The following is a 17,330-nucleotide window of genomic DNA, read 5'->3' as shown; positions in this document are numbered from 1 at the left end:
TGAAAATTGTTACCAAATTTGGATAAAGGTCTACATTGTAGAACTTGATATGACATAATGTAATAAGTTAATTATTGTGCAAGTAGTATTAGGTAGATATGTTGACATTCATGAGGATAAATTTTATGGCCCAATAAAATGTAATAGATTTATTCTATGATTAATTTTGAAAACTATATGATTAAGAAACATCTTGATTACCTAACATAATTGATGCACCCTATTATGTTTTTTATCTCATAATGATAATGAGATACTAATAGTAATCAAACTATATTGAATCAAAGGATGCTAGTCATGATGTCTACATTTTGGTGATTTTGACCTAAGATATGCATTTAGAACTAATTTTCATGTTAGTTGACCTAATAGTATAGATTCAACATTTCACACCATAGTAGTAAATGTAATATAATGTGATTCAAAATATTAAAATTGATCATGATAGGGAAAGATTAATGTTGATATGCAAATTTTGATATCTTAATATTTTGAATGCTTTTCATATGAAAATGATTAGAAAAAGAAAGGTTAATTATGGAAATTTGAATATGTTGATTTTGAAATGTTAAAATTGTCATGTATTTATACACATGCATCTTATATGATTTTTCATTGGGCTACTGATGTTCGGGTTTAGTGTGTAGGAAATTGAACCATGGAATTTTGTTGCGGAAACAAGGTCCAAACTCATGTAAACACAGTTTAGCCAAGGCAAATCCTTGGAAGATTCAAAAGCCTTGTTGTGATGTATTTTATTTTGTAAATGTAAGCTTGCATGTGTGTGAAAATTTTAATCTCAAAGATGCATTAGGGACATGTCATGGTGATGTGTAATGTGTTTTAATGTGTCACTTGACACTTGTAGATTGTTGTGTGTTAATGACATGTCACCTAGGGTTTTGGTCACGGTAGCATTTAAACCTTAAACTAATTACCTTTTTAAAGATTAAATAAACCCATTTGACAAGGGATAGGATGAGTCAACATCAAAGGGAATTTCGAATTCAAACTTGACAAGAATTTTAGAGGGTCAATATGTGGTCCCAAAGTGCCTTTTTTATGAAAATAAGCTACCCATATGTTAGCATAACATGTTAGGGGCCTAAATTTGACCATTTTAGTGCTTAGCTAGCCTAGGGGGTCCCTTAAACAATGCATTCTTCCACCAATTCGAAAATTGAGTTGTCCCATTAGTTCACCCTCCTCTTTCCTTTTAGTCAAAAGTAACAAATTTGGTAGGGAAAAAGTGGTAAGAGATAGTGGCTTGATGTTTTTTCCAAAAATAGATAGTGGGATAGCCTTTTAGGGAGACTGGAACAAACTAGTGGGTTGTTCACCCACTCTCTATGTTTAGAGACAATTAGGGTTTGGAGAGGAAGATAAGGGAATAGGGAGCTCTTTAACAAATTTCATTTGCCATTAGCTTGGACAAAGGTTGGTGCCCATTTCATGATCCTCATTGCACTTGTCCATTGTGTAGAATACATGTTCATATTGTGAATGGAAATATGTAATGTATGTGGTGGTATTTGTTGTTATGTGTAAAGGTTGGGATTGATTTCTTTTACATTTTCTCTTGATTTTGTGTATAAAATTTTTATGGATGTGAAGGCTTCACTCACCCTGGGGAAGGAAGAGATGCCTTGGGTGAAGGGATTAGTTGGGTTCAACAATGTAGTTGAGAAAATCTTCTCTTGGAGAGAAGATAGTATTTTTCATGGAGTATGGGCTCCATTGAAGCCATATGTCTTGTTTTTCATGGGAGGTATAAGTGTATGTTGATAGCCTTGAAGAGGCATTTGTATTATGGGAGGTATAAGTGTATTGATTTGATGAGGAGGATGTATTTGATAGCCTTGAAGAGGCATTATGTAGTTGCAGATGTATATGTGTATATGGATATGGCATTCTCCTCTTTGGAGAGCCCAACTTCACCCATTGTTTCATGATTCCAATGGTGAATCATTGTGTTAAACCTTGGAGGGATTGTAAATGTATTGTGTTATTGAGCTTGCATGTATTGTGAAATATTTGAGTGTAACCCATTTGAGCCTTGTTTCGCCTGGTCGGTGGGTGGCTTCTTAGAATTGTACTCTTGGATGAGCTTGTTATTTTGTAGGGTCTAATAGAGCCTTCAAGAACTGAGTCTCCATGTATAAAAGATTCTAGGGTAATGCTGGAACTTGTCCTATTTGCAAATTTTCCATGTCCTTGAATCTTGCTACAAGCACATATAATTGTATAAAATCATATCATATATTAAAATCATTGAGTACATTCGTTTAGTTTATGGTTAATAAATTTCTTTGGATGTTGAGTCGGAGTACTTGTTCATCCTCTAGCAACAAGATCCTCTAAATTACAAGTATTTTTTTTCATATAATAGCATGCACAATATATTTGTTCAAGGAGCCTTTAGTGAAGGGTGAATGTTTTGACATTGAATCATCTACTGCTACTCTAACATCCTCAAGAACATGGAAAGGCTTGTAAGGCTCGTTGGAGTTAATGTTCCAACATGTGTCAATAATAATTATTGCACATGTGGCAAACCTTGTTGAGTTACTAGCAACAAAAATTTAGTTTAGGTGTGAGTCAAAGAGTTTTAGTTTGAATCAAGTTCTTATTGTATATATATATATTTGAGTTAGGTGTGCATAAGTTTCAAAACTTAGCTATCAAGTTTATGTGTGTGTTGTCAGTCATGAAGTAGTTTGTTGTCAATCTAATTAGCGATCATTTAGGAACATTGGTGGGTCAATCTATTGTATAAATTTGTATCTATTATTCAACAATAATAAGCTGAAAGTTCTTTCATTCTCCTCTTTGTTTTTGTTGTTCTACTTTACCAATATGATATCAGAGTTATCTTTCCATTAAGTGATGTCTGTTAGAGAAGAAGTTTTTGAGAAGATGATGCCAATAGAAGAACCACTAGATGATCATGTTTTCATTGAAAATTTGTTTATTTTGAAGAGATCAATGATTTGAAAAATATGAAAAGATGTGGTAGAGGCTAGATGTATACTTGAATAGTTTGAGGTGCTAAAGGATCAGAGAAGCTATATCTTTACAAGGGTTATGAGGCATTCCATGTGGAGATGGTGCGTCCAATAGTCCAGGGAGATTTGAAAATTTGGAAGCTTGGCATTATACCTCTATGATGGTTATGAGGCATTTCATGTGGAGATGACATGTCCAATAGTATTTTGAAGCTAGATATAGTTGCATAACTATGAGAAAATCTTACTCCTCTACTACCTATTTTCATAGTTTAATTTCTATGCAATCTTTCCTTTAGTTGTCACATTAAGTGGAGTGTTGGAGTTAATGTTATAATAGTAGTCAATAATAATTGTTGCACATGTGGCCAACCTTGTTGAGTTATTAGCAACACAAGTTTTGTTTAGGTGTGAGCCAAAGAGTTTTAGTTTGAATCAAGTTCTTATTGTAGATGTGTTTGAGTTAGGTGTCCATAAGTTTCAATTAGTTGTCAAGTTTATGTGTGTTTTTTCAATCATGAAGTAGTTTTTTGTCAATCTAATTAGTAGTCATTTAGGAATGTTGGTGGATAGATCTATTTTTGGAAATAACAATAGGAAACTAAACTCTGAGTAGGGGGGGTTGAATCAACACTTCAAAACTTTAACCATAAAACATTCACCACACATTCATATCATAATTTAGCACGTAAACTAAAATAGATAACTACACATGTTCATCCATAGCATGAAAAAAATAACACATGACACTATAATTTTTTTACCTAGAAACCCTCCAATGAGAATGTAAAACTGGGGTGGGGATGACACCCACAAATCTTCACCACTATAGCTATAAAGTATAGACAATTATGGTTACAATAAGTTTGACCATAAACTATGATTTACCCCATGAAGGTCTACCCTATTAAAGGCTTATAAATACTATTAGGTCTCACCATGTTAAAAGATTTCAACACCCTATTGAAAGTGTGTATTGTTAGAGGACTTAAACTTACAATAAAGCAAGCACTCGGTTAAGATATTCACACAAGTTTGTTAAGACTACTCTGTTAGGAGATGTACTCTGCATCACCTTTTAAAATGAGTTAGCATCATGATCCTTTAGTTAGCACTTTGTTGCTATTTGTTAGATCTTCTCTTTCTTGATGATTCCTTGATCCTTCTAATCATATATGTCTCCTCTATTCTCTCTTTTCTTTCCCCTATTCTCTCTAATTGATTTTGCAATTCAAATTATTGTCACAAACTCCATAGCAACCATGAATGCTCTCTCTATACTTAGCATTCATCTCCTTCCATACATTCACTCCTCTACAAACTCTTTAGGGTTTACCTCCTTAAGTAAACATAGATGGTCTAGGGTTAGTAAGAATCAACGGCTGAGGTTGATCCATATTGCCACTTAGAACATCCCTTAATTTTATTGGTTTCATGTGCTGCATAGGGATTTGTAAAATACCTCCATACATATCTTCTAGAATCATAAAACAATAATTAAGTCAGCCCAAAAATGGTTTACATAGAAGTTTGTACCATTACAAACAACTATGTCAAAAACTATTCACTCGACATTTGAAGGCTCTGATGCTCAACCATCACTACATTCTCAAAAATGTAACTTGACTATTGAATGGCTCGACATACATTGTTTACTTGGATCTTGAATCACTTGACATGCATAGTCTACTCAACTTATGAGTGACTTAGCACGTCCTAGGTATATTGCTTGACATGTATTGTTTAACAACTGATGCTTGCCATTCTTTGATTACTCAGCTCACACTGATTGCTTGGCTCACTCTAATCACTTCGTGTGCACTAAAGCACAAATAGATAATGACTAAGTGTTTTATCATTGCCTTGTCAAAACCAATTTGAGATTAACAATATCCCCCTTTGACATGAGTGGAAAAAATATGTTTTCATGCATATACAATCCTTACTGTAAGCATAACTCAGAAAATTTATATCTGTGACTAGGCTCTCATACAAAATTTCAAGACTTCAAAATTTTGAAAAAATGGATGACTAACTATGATACCTTATTTCTCCATTACTCCCCCTGAGTAAATATTTCCTTTTTGTATCTCAATTTGATACTCTTGTTGAGTAGGTTTATTGTTCCTTATTTCTGCATTATTACTCCCCCTTACTCAAAACTTCATAATCTATTTTCCCATTATATCCATTTCCCCTTCTTGTGACACTTATGTCATGGGTGGTAAACTGATAGTGTATTTGTCCAAAGATGATTTATGGATCTCCATTATATTATTCAGGGTTACATCCTACCTATAGAGATTGATATTGAATATCTAGTTGGACAACACCATCAACTAAGCCATTATGAGTTGAAAGTTGGTTATCTTTCTTCATCAATGTCTCAACATAGGCTAGTTCCTTAGGCAAAGCTTCCTTGTGTGGGGTCAACATGGATTGAATACTTATTAAAGTAGCTCAAATTTTTGCATCTTGTGCTTTTAGCTTAGCAAGCATACCTTATGTGGACAATAATATTTGAAAATGAGCTTGGCTTTGACCAGGAGATAACTTAAGAGTATTACCTATGGTTTGTAAATCTCCTTGTAGTTGGTCAATATCCCTCTAAAACTCCTATATGAAAAGATTCACATCACATAGCTTGGTGTAGAGAGAGAAAATATTGTCGAACACCTTCTTCACACTCTCCATTTTGGTTGCTAGATCAACTCATCTTAGTGTAATAGCACTAGATATCTTCTCAAGTACCTTAGTGTGAAATTTCCTCTTAGACCATTCTAAAATTTTAACATTTGTGTCCAAGTCTCCATCCTTTATTTTGTCAACAATAGTGACAAGTTGTTCAATGATGGGATTTTCTTCATTCATCTTAGGGAGACTAAAATCATCATAAAATATGTCTTTTATCTCATGAAAAACTTGTTTCTACTTATACTCCCTTCTCATTATTTCTCGTGTCTTCTTTCTTTGTAGAGATTCTCGTAGAATGCTCATCTTTTCAATTGTGATTGTTGCCAAGTCAAACTTGGGAAACTCGATCACCTCATCTAAACTGACATCTCCAAAATATGCATCATCTGTGCTCCTTGATGTACTAGCACTTGGTCTTGATATTTGCAATGGTATAAAATGTATGCTCAACCTCTGAAGAGCTTGACTACTGGGGGAGTAATAGAAACTAGTCAGGTAACCAAAGTTTTTATGACAATTTGTTTCTCTGGTGTAGTATTCACCTTCAACTCTTTAGGCTTGTCATCTTTACTCTCTTCCTATTGTGCTTCACCTTGTGTTTGTAGTGTAGGTACATAACTTGCTTCCTAACATAATTTCACTTCAATTCCATCTTTATCAATTATCACCAAATCTTGTGAACTAGAATTGTTGAGACTTGGATGGTGTGATATTTTGTGCTTCCACCTCTTTCAATGTAAATACAATAGTAGGCATAAAATATATGGTATTTGGTGTGTTGCATCCTTCTGTCCTTGGTTTATAGTTTGATCTACTTTTTTTTCTTGTGAATCTATCTCATTCACCTTAGTAGATTGAGGAGACCCATTGGATGTTTCTTGTGGTTTCTCCCTTGCAGATGCAAGTTCTACCTTCTCAATCTCATCTATTCTCAATAGTATATGATTAGTACATAATTGTGCTTCCATGGTGGAATCCTACAATATCTTTTGCAACTGTTCTTTAGTCAAGGGATTGATGTTTAGAGCTGAATTATCAGGAACATCATTTATTTGCACTAAGTCCTACTGACTCACTTGGTTTATATGTGGAGGAATGACACTCAACACTTGTTCATCTTGAACATCTTGTGTATCTTGCTATTGTTCCTTAGCTATGGCCTCTTTTTATTTTATCTCCTCAATACCTTCCACATTACCATCCTTGACTAGAACCTCTTTTGCAGTCTATATTGCTACTTGATCACCTTTCTTAGGATCTTGCATTGCTTGTTCACCTTTTTCTTTGATTTCTAGAGTGCATGATCCATATATTGATTTCCAAATTGTTGTGCTTTTTTTAACCACATCCCCAATATCCTTATTCAATATATGGAAAGCTTTATATTTGGGGGAAAATTTAGTCTTATGCTTTTCCATAGCTTTAGAAATCTTTCTTTTATCTAATTATAGCATAACTTGGGCTAAAGTTGATTCCTTGTATGTCTTTTAGTTTGCAAGCTATACTGGCATGTTTGCTGAACTCGATCATATAGACTCTTGGGTAGTGAGTTGGAAATTTCTAGAGGAGTTTTTTTTAATGTAGCCATCATGACATATATGGCTTCCTCTAATATATTGTGTTTGACTTTCCCTAGCTTATCAAATTCTATATGTGTGAAACTAGATAAATCTACATTTGACTTGATATTATCACACAAATTGTCTAAATTAGAGAAGGGATTTTGGCTTACCACCTTAAATTGACTCATGTCATCTGACTCTATTTTATCCTTGTTTGACTCAAGTTGAGGCACTGATTCCCTAATATTTCTTTTAGTTTGCAAGCTATACTGTCGTTTCTACTCAACTTGGTCATATAGACTCTTGGGTAGTGAGTTGGCAATTTCTAGAGGAGCTAGTTTAAATGTAGCCATCATGACATATATGGCCCTTCATCTATCATATTTTGTTCAAATTTCCCTAGATTAATCTTATTATATTTCCACAATCCATTAGAATATAATTTTTTCTCCTGGATTTGATTGTGTCAGTTTTTTTAGCATCACAAAAAAAAAAAAAACGTTTTAGATCACACTTTGTGATCCATCATTAGGATGAGAGAATGCAAGAATGAAAAAGTGAGTAGATCAAGCCAATTTAGGGGTTATTAAAGGGAAAAAGAGGAGGGGTGTAGAAAGTGAGGTGGATTGAGGAGAAAAATAATAAAAAATGGTGGGTGGTTGGACCCAAGAAAGAGAAAAGATTGACAATACCCCTAGGAATTAAAGAACCCAAAAGAATAATTAATCAAAGTAAATAAAGTAATAATAAAATAAACTAAAATTAAAAAATTAAAAAAAATTAATAATATAAAAGAACTAAGCAAGAAGAAATGGGTGGGGGTCGAGATGCCCCAACCATTAGGAAAAAGGTGAATAAAAAGAAAGAATGAAAAATAAAAATATCAAGGAGAAGCTAATAAATATAAAAATAAAAAGAATAAGAACACACAAGAAAAAATAAATGTAAAATATTATATGTGTGTGTGTGTGTGTGTGTGTGTGTGTGTGTGTGTGTGTGTGTGTGTGTGTGTGTGTAAGAATACTAATAATAGTACTCTATAAACAATACACATATATATATTTCCAGAAGAAAAAAAACTGACATAATCAAATCCAAAAGCAAAAAATTGTATTTCCATAGATTATCAAATTCAATAGGTGTGAAACTAAATAAATCTACATTTGACTTGCTATTATCATACAAATTGTCTAAATCAGAGGAGGGATTTTGACTTATCACCTTAAATTAACTCATGTCATATGACTCTATTTTATCCTCATCTGACTCAGGTTGACGCATTGACTTCTTTTTCAATTTCTTGTATTTCTTCTTAATAGGCTCATTTGACTCTGTTGTGTTAGATGTCCTCTTGCCTTTAGGTTTTGTAACTTCTTTTTCTTGAACAGTGGTAGCCCTTATGCTAGACCTAGTAGTAGGTACTACAGGCTTCTATTGTGGCTTCTTCATAGGCTTGTCAAGTTTCTCCACTATTTGTTCTTTTTCCTTTCTATTCTTTTCCTTTTGGTCCTTCAATGCTTCCTTAGCTTCTTCTCCCTTGACAACTTCTTCATCTTCTTCTTGATCCTCTCCTTGACCTTGATTTAATGGCAATAGGACTTGGCCTTGTTCTTCATCTTCATCATCTTCTTCTTCTTCCTCATCTCCTTCACCAAATATTTCTTTCAACTTTTTCACTATTTCATTTATCTTCTTAAGAACAATAGTTTTCAAATCTATTGTTATCCTTGATTTAGCTTCCTCATAATTTCTAAATGAGGTGGCACTCTTGTCAATTTCTTCTGCTAATAGAGTTGTAATAGCTATAGAGGCCTCATCTACATTTATCTCATATGACAAGGGCTTCAGCCATCTAAGCCTAGGTGTAACTTCTTGCACATATTTGTAGTCTACATCACTAGGAAGAAAACATCATCATAATGTTTCTCCACAAGTGATACAGGGATCCTTAACCTCTATTTCATAGATTTCTTAAAATACTAAAAGTAATTTTCCATTACTGAATCAAAATCATCACCTAGCTACTCTATGAATTCTAAGATCTATTGTATTATTGGCCTGTTTGTCTTCCAAGAAACTATACCAAAGGTGGGGAAGGTATTTTGCACATAAAAGAATATGCAAACAAGTAAAGAGCTAAATTTGCATGATGCACTTTTTCCATTCCTAGTGGCCTCTAATTTTTCTAATAGTTGTAGTTGCAATTTGGCAAGGTCATAGGAATTGTCCCTCTTTACTATCTTGTAACCCAAATCAACAACCATACATGATATACTATTCAATTAGATAGACTGAAAGAACTTATGAGCAATCACTCTCACTACAAAGGAAATTAAGGGATTTGAGATTGTGTTAATAAACATCTCTCTCTTGTTCCCTACTACACATGTATTCTTCTCAATCACCTCCTTTGCATCACTACACATGCTCTTAAGTCGATCAAGGTTAGGGTACCCTGATATTTGGCTAATGATCCTCTTTGTGAGATTAACTGATCCACCTTCTTACCAGATATAGTTATCATGTATGCGGCTCAAAATTTTTTTTATCCATTTAGTCTTAAACACTTGAGAAAAATCTAGCGCATAATTTAACCTTTTATGTTCAACAATTTTGTATTCTTCCCTCAAGACTCCATTATCACATAGTTTGTTGTAGGAATATCTCATCTCCATGTCACCTACTTCTCCTATCTTTCCCATATAGAAATACCTAATATCCTAAATCATGAGAAATTTTGGTGGTACCATCGATAACACACTAGATGGGTCTTCTTTATATGCCATTTCAGGTGTTTCTCAAAAAGGTGGTTGTCTTACATCATTATTTATCAACTAAACATTAAAAACCTCCTTTCCCTCTTTCCTAACATTCATAGAAGAGCTAGCTACAATATTGACTACTTAGGGTTTACAAAAATTCAAATAGCTTAACTCGACAATAGTTAAATACCTTTCAATCTGATTAATTTTGTCAAGTAGCAGTTAAATCTAGTTTGTAAATTCTAGAATCTCCTTTTCCAATTTTCCTTCATGCTCTTCGTGCTCACTTCAATCATTGATGAATGCAAATGAGTCAAAAATCAACTATATAACCCTTCATATTTGACAATAAATGCTTAATGCTTACACAACTATAAGCTTTACTATCATAAGACTTTCCACTCACTCGGCTTATTCATAATCTCCAGTATGCTCGGCTAACATAGTGAGATTGACCAATACTAATCACAATTCCATCACTCGGCAACAACTATGAAATTTTCCAAGCTCAAAAAAAACATGTAAAATGACAAAACTATAGATTTCTTCTAGGTTTTAACCAATAAATTGCATTTTAATTCATGCCTATATATTATTTTTAGATCTTAGATTCTTGGAATTGATGCATAATATAACTTTTGAAATATCAGTCACATGCATATCTCTTGATTTCCTAGTTAAGGGTGATGTGATCACTTGATCCATTGGATAAAGTGACCTCATATGAGCTTAATGTGCTACAACCTTCCTTCTTCTTCCATTTCTTGTTCATCTGCACTTTGACCTTCTCTACATTGATCTTTTCTTTTCCTTTATTGTTTCCATTACTCAGTGCTACTGATCTATTTAGACAGTTTCTGTTGACATGACCAGTCTTGAGACAACTAAAGCATGTAGTCTCACTCAATCATCTATTGTAGTTTCCTCTAAAATATTTTCTAATGCAATTCTCAAGAACATGTCCATATTTTTGATAATAGTGACAATTGTACCTTGTATTGTAATTTCAATCATAGGATTTTCCATTTTGTTATACCTTTGTCTACTTTTTTGATCACTTGGTATTAGATCTACATTCATATGATTTATGTCCATACTTTTGACAATTGTGGTAGTATCCTTCAAATCTATGAGTGATCATGGTCTTGGTCTTGCATTCATGTGCGTGATGTCCTTGCTTGTTGCACTTATGATAGTAACCCTTGAATTTTTAGTTAGGGTTCTAATTTGCATTATTGCTCCTATAAAAATTTGACATCTAACCTAGCTTTCCACAATAATGAAAAGTGGGTTTGTAGTTCTTACCTTTTTTTTGTTTGTTCACCACTTTTTGATGATTCTCCTTCCTTAGTACTATTGTATCCCAATCTAGTAGTATCATTGTTAGGTCTTGGAGATCTCATCAGTTTCTCAACATGTTTGATGGCTTCACTAGGTATGTTGAAACTTTCAACGAATTCCTTCTCTTCTCTCAGTTCATTCCTCAGTTGATCATTATGTAACTTTAGGGATGTGATCTCAACATCCTTTCTATTCAATTCATGTTTTGCAATCATCAATTGATTCATTGTATTTAGTTGCATGTTAGAAATCTTTTGCACATATAATGTCTTCTCTTCCAGTTTGTTGGTTAGTGTTCTTTTATCATCTTCAATCATGACTTTGTCTTCCTCATCTTCCTTTTTTTGTTCAGTCACATTACATAGTAATACTAATTGGACTTCTTGTTCTATCTTTAGATGTCTGACCTCTTTAGTTAGGGAATTGTTCTTTTCCACCCAATCTGCAATTTTTGCATCAAACTCACTTGAGTTTCCATTCTCTAACAATTTAGTAGTGTCTTATTGGTAATGAATGTCATTTAGCTCAATAGCTAGTTCCTTTCTTCAATGAACGTTGTAGTTCATCTCTTGCTTCATTGAGTTGGTGTAGAGCAAGTTATACTTCAATCTTCTAGTTTTCAATAACCTTTCCCAACTTGTAGACCTCCACCTTCAAGATCTCAAGATCTTTTCTCCAAAGTTGTAAAGCTTTCCTTTCTAGAGAACAAAGATTCGATACCAATTTTTGGAAATAACAATGGGAAAGTAAACTCTACTTGGCAGGGGGTGGGGAATAAGCACTTCAAAACTTTAACCATAAAACATTCACCACACATTATCTCATATTTTATCATGTAAACTAAAATAGCTAACTACACATGTTCATCCATTGCATGAAAAAAATAATGCATGACACAATAAATTTGTTACCCAGAAACCCTCAAATGAGAAGATATAATTGGGGTGGGGATGACACCCACAAATATTCAGTATTGCAGTTGTAAAGATTAGCCAATTATGGTTATAATAAGTTTGACCATAAACTATGACCTACCCTATGAGGGGTCTACCCTAATAAAGGCTTACAAAGACTATTAGGGCTCACCCTATTAAAGGATTTCAACACCTTGCTAAAAGTATGCCTTGTTAGAGGACTTAAACTTACAATAACGCAAGCACTCAGTTAAGAGATTTACACAAGTATGTTAAGACTACCCTATTAGGATATTTACTTTGCATCACTTGTTAAAATGATTCAACACCATGATCCTTTGATTAGCACTCTATTGCTAGATGTCAAATCTTCTCTTTCTTGATGAATCCTTGATCCTTCTAATCAGATATGTCTCCTCTATTCTCTCTCTATTTTCCTTTGTTCTCTCTAATTGATTCTACAATTTAGATAATTGTCACAACCTCCATATCCACCATGAATTCTCTCTCTGCACTTAGCATTCTTCTCCTTATGGGAATTCTATCTTCTACAAACTCTTTAGGGTTTGCCTCCTTAAGTAAACATAGGTGGAATAGGGTTAGATAAGAATCAATGGCTGAGGTTGATCCATATTATTGCTTATAACATCCCTTAATTTGATTGGTTGCATGTACTATAGAGGGAGTCGTAATATACCTCCATACACCTTCTAGAATCATAATTTAACAATTGTTAAGTCAACCAATAAAAATTTACATAGAAGTTTGTGCCATTACAAACAACTATATCCAAAACTGTTCACTCGGCATTTGAAGGTTTTGATTCTTGGCCATCGCCAAATTATCAATGCTATAACTCAGCTTCTGAATGGCTCAGCATACACTATTTAGTCAGCTCCTAAATGACTCGACATGTATAGTCTACTCAGCTCATGGGTGACTTGACACATACTAGGTACATTTCTTGGCATGTATTTTCTGATGATTGATGCTCGACATGCTTTGATCACTTGGCTCACATTGATTTCTTGGCTTGCACTAAAAATACTAATATGTAACATGAATAAGTTTTTTGTCACTACCTTGTCAAAACCAGTATGAGATTAACATCTATTGTATAACTATGCATCTATTATTCAACAATAATAAGTTGGAAGCTCTTTCTTTCTCCTCTTTGTTTATGTTTTTCTACTTTACAAATAACGCCAAGCCTCATAAGGGCAAGCCAAATTCTATTCGGTTTCCTCAACCTCTTTTGTGTCATGCACATAGTAAGAGTTTCCTTATTGGATGATCCATAACCAATAGTAGCAGTGACTTGAAAAAAATAGAAGAGGACCATTCAACACCTCTAAGATTTAAAACTTATTTCCTCCTCGTAACATTAAGCTTTTGATCTATCATAATTACATATCACACTAAAGCAATGCATAAGCGACCTATGCAATAAATTAATGACTAGAGTAGTATAGGAAGTCCGCAAGACAACTCTAGGAATACCAAGCTTCTTAGCCACCTCTACCATGTAGGTCAAAAAACTATCAACAAAAATACATGTAATTGGTAGGACAAACTCATCTATTGTAGTTAACAAAGTTCCCAAAGCACAACCCATTTTTTGTAGAGCAAGGAAAATCTCACAAAGATGGGAATTTCTTCCATCGTTGGCATCTCAAATAGTTCTATGGTGTGTTCATGCTCTTTATTATTGGAAATGGTGATAACCAAAGAAAGAACAAGCTAGATGAGCTTATCAAGGAGGAGTTTATCTGTGCTACCTTACAAAAAGAATTGGACAAAGTCTAGTCATTTTTGTAGTGTTATTATTATTATTTTTTTATAAAGCTATTAACTTGTAGAAAGAAGGAATTTAGAGTTTATCTGTACTACCTACTAGCAACAATTCAAATAGTCTAGAAATTTCTTATTTATAAATATATTAAATTAATTTAATTTATATTATTAAGGTGTTAGAATTATTTTATTTTTTTGTATTTTTCTCATTGCCTCAACCACTGAAAAATAAGACAAATCATGTTTCTTAATTATTAAAAATTAGTGTGAACAATCAACTATAAAGTTTTTATTTATCATAATTTAATACTTAATTCTAATTGGCTAATCAATTTAGTCAAATTAAAAAATTAGAATCAAACGATTCCATTTGTTCACTTGTCATAGGAAGGAATTAATAAAGATTAATGCAACACAACCTAAAATAATAATAACAAAAATGTGATATATAAAATTTAATAAAAGAATACTATTAAAAAGTTCTATTAAATTATATATGAAACATAAAGAAATACAAATTTCTATTTTTATAAACATATTTTATAAAAAATGGTATAAATTGATCTTGGTCTTTCATGGAGTGAAATCCTTTCTAGTTTTGTGGAATAAATTGATTTAGAGACTAACACTTTTTGGTTTGTCTTAAATTGTGAGATTTTGTGGCTCTTGTGGAAGGATAGGAATGGAGAGATTTTCCCTAGGAGAAGGAGACAACTTATTAAGTTTGGACGTAAACTCATAGACTTTTATATTATGACACAGGTTGTTGCAACTTTGATAACATCTAGGAACATAGTTATGATGTTGATGAGGGAAGGTCAACTATCAATTCACAAGAAGGATGTGATCTCCTACCACTACTTCTCTATACACAAGGACATGCTCAATCAAAGGAAACTTGATAACTTGAACCAATTCACTTAGAATCTCAAGATTGATGACATGCCTATTGGCTACAAGGGTCTTACTCAAGGGCTTCATAATGCTCAAAATGTTAATAGTAGAAAAGATCAGACTCTTGGAAACTGAAGGATGCATAGATTTTTTTTTTTTTATGTTTTGTGTCAACTATTTTGACTATGTTGTATCTAGTGCTCTGGTCTTGGTTCTATATCAGTACCTCTTGTCAAAAAAATTATACACAATGTATATGCTTCTATATGGATATATGATGTAGCTATTAACAATCTCTTAGATAGGGGTGTGTGTCAATCTTTTTATCAGTGGTTCATAAAGTCCTTATGATGTAATCTCATACATGAACTTTTTTAATACCAAAAGTAATATAAACTATTTTCTAAACATATTATTTTATCACAGAAAAATAAATTATCCTATAAAATATTATAAATGCTATACAACCTACTTTATATAAATTTTAGATGATTAATAAATAAATATAAAATCTATTTAACTTCAAAATATGGTTTTACAATTATAAAAATATATTTTTAAAATAAGATAATGAAATAATTAATATTATATTACCATACTACAATTAATAATTAATTAGTATTTATAATTTGAGTTATCTTTCATAGATTTACTTTTTAGTATATATTTTATTTATCTAAAACTATTTTTTAATTAATAATTTTATTGTATATTTAAGTATTTTGATTATATCATGTTATTATTGTTATATTGTAATAATAATAAATTGTATATTATAAGATTATTTTATTATTATACAATAATTAATACTATATTATTATGCTATCTTATCTTATCATTTGTAATTTGATTTAATTAATCTTTTAATAAATTAAACTATGTATAAGAAATGTTCATAATTTTAAAAATTAAGTAACTTATTCTTAAAATAACTATTTGTTCATCAATTAAATTATCTTGCTAGATAACATTTGATTATCTTACATGAAAGGTGGTGACCGGACCAATGGGTAGGTAAGGATTAAAAAGCAAAACTTTGATCTTGTCCATGCTTTTAAAAAATGCAACTCCAGGGTGAGCGCTCAATGAAAAGAAGAGGGGGGGAAAAAAGGTAGTGGGGACTGCTGACGTCAACCCCAACTACTTTCTTCATGGGAGTTTGAAAGTTGCGAAAGCCAAAGTAAGGAGAAGGTTTGATGTGATCCCAAGGTGATGTCACCATATTGACTTGAGCAAACTTTTGTAAGATACTCTCCATTCGACCTAGGAGCATGGAGTAAGATGTGACCAATTCACATCATAAAATTAATGGTTTAAGATTTATTCTATTCTTTTTAAAGACAAATTCTGACACCTCTTAATATCCTAGCCGCCCTCCTAAGGAAAGTTTATGATATCCTTGTCAATGAATTGAATTTGGTTATAGGTTTTATTTTATTTTATTGTGATGTGAATATTTTAATTGTCTGTAATTGGAGAGGGTTTTTTTTTTTTTTTGCTTTTGTTCATATATTTTCAAGAGAATTATGTGCATCTACAGGCTCATGTTTATTTTTCATGCATTTGAAACTTTCTTGTAGGTTTAAGTCTTGCTATGAAATTTTATAGGATTGGTGTTTTTAATACATAATGATATTAACTTATCACCTATTATGTATCATGCTCAACAAAATCACTATTGCAAGATCATCAAAACCTACATAAATCTCTTCTGAATTTTGGGTTGATAATTTCTATGATCCCTAAATACTATGCATTTCAATGATACCCACATTACATGAAATATTCATCTACATATTCATTTAACTATCTATTATAACTGATGTAGCAAAATTGGAATAACATAGTGACTAAACTAGTCTTAAGGCAATTGAGAAAATAAAGAGATCAAAATGATAATGCTCTATTCATTTTGATGGGAGTATCAAAACACACCAAGTTCTTTCCTCTATCATGTTTTAAAATTTAAGTTTGGATATCTTGACATAATTCTTTCTTGCATGTTCTTGCAATTTCACTTTCAACACAACCATCCATAAACTAAATCATACAAAACTCAAAGGAGATGCCATACATTTACATATTGAATCTTGCATAATTGAACATCACTGTTTCATCTTATCTTTGATACACATTCATATGACAACGTAAAATTAAAAAAATTTAAGACAAGCAAAAGAAATTACTAAATCACTCATTTTATTAACAACCTGATTCAAGGGCTCAGTCGGGAAAGAACCAGGAAGAAAACCCAGCGTCATGGCCACTACAATCAAAATTGAAATTACAAGATACATATGATAACAATCCCAATTACAACAATTTAATTGAGTTTTCTTCATGACCCTCATCAAGGAAATTATA

This window comes from Cupressus sempervirens, chromosome 2 (genome assembly GCF_028749045.1).
Source record: "Cupressus sempervirens isolate cs-2001-9-10 chromosome 2, ASM2874904v1, whole genome shotgun sequence".
NCBI lineage: Eukaryota > Viridiplantae > Streptophyta > Pinopsida > Cupressales > Cupressaceae > Cupressus > Cupressus sempervirens.
The sequence above is the reverse complement of the archived record's forward strand: the minus strand, read 5'-3'. Positions refer to the sequence as shown.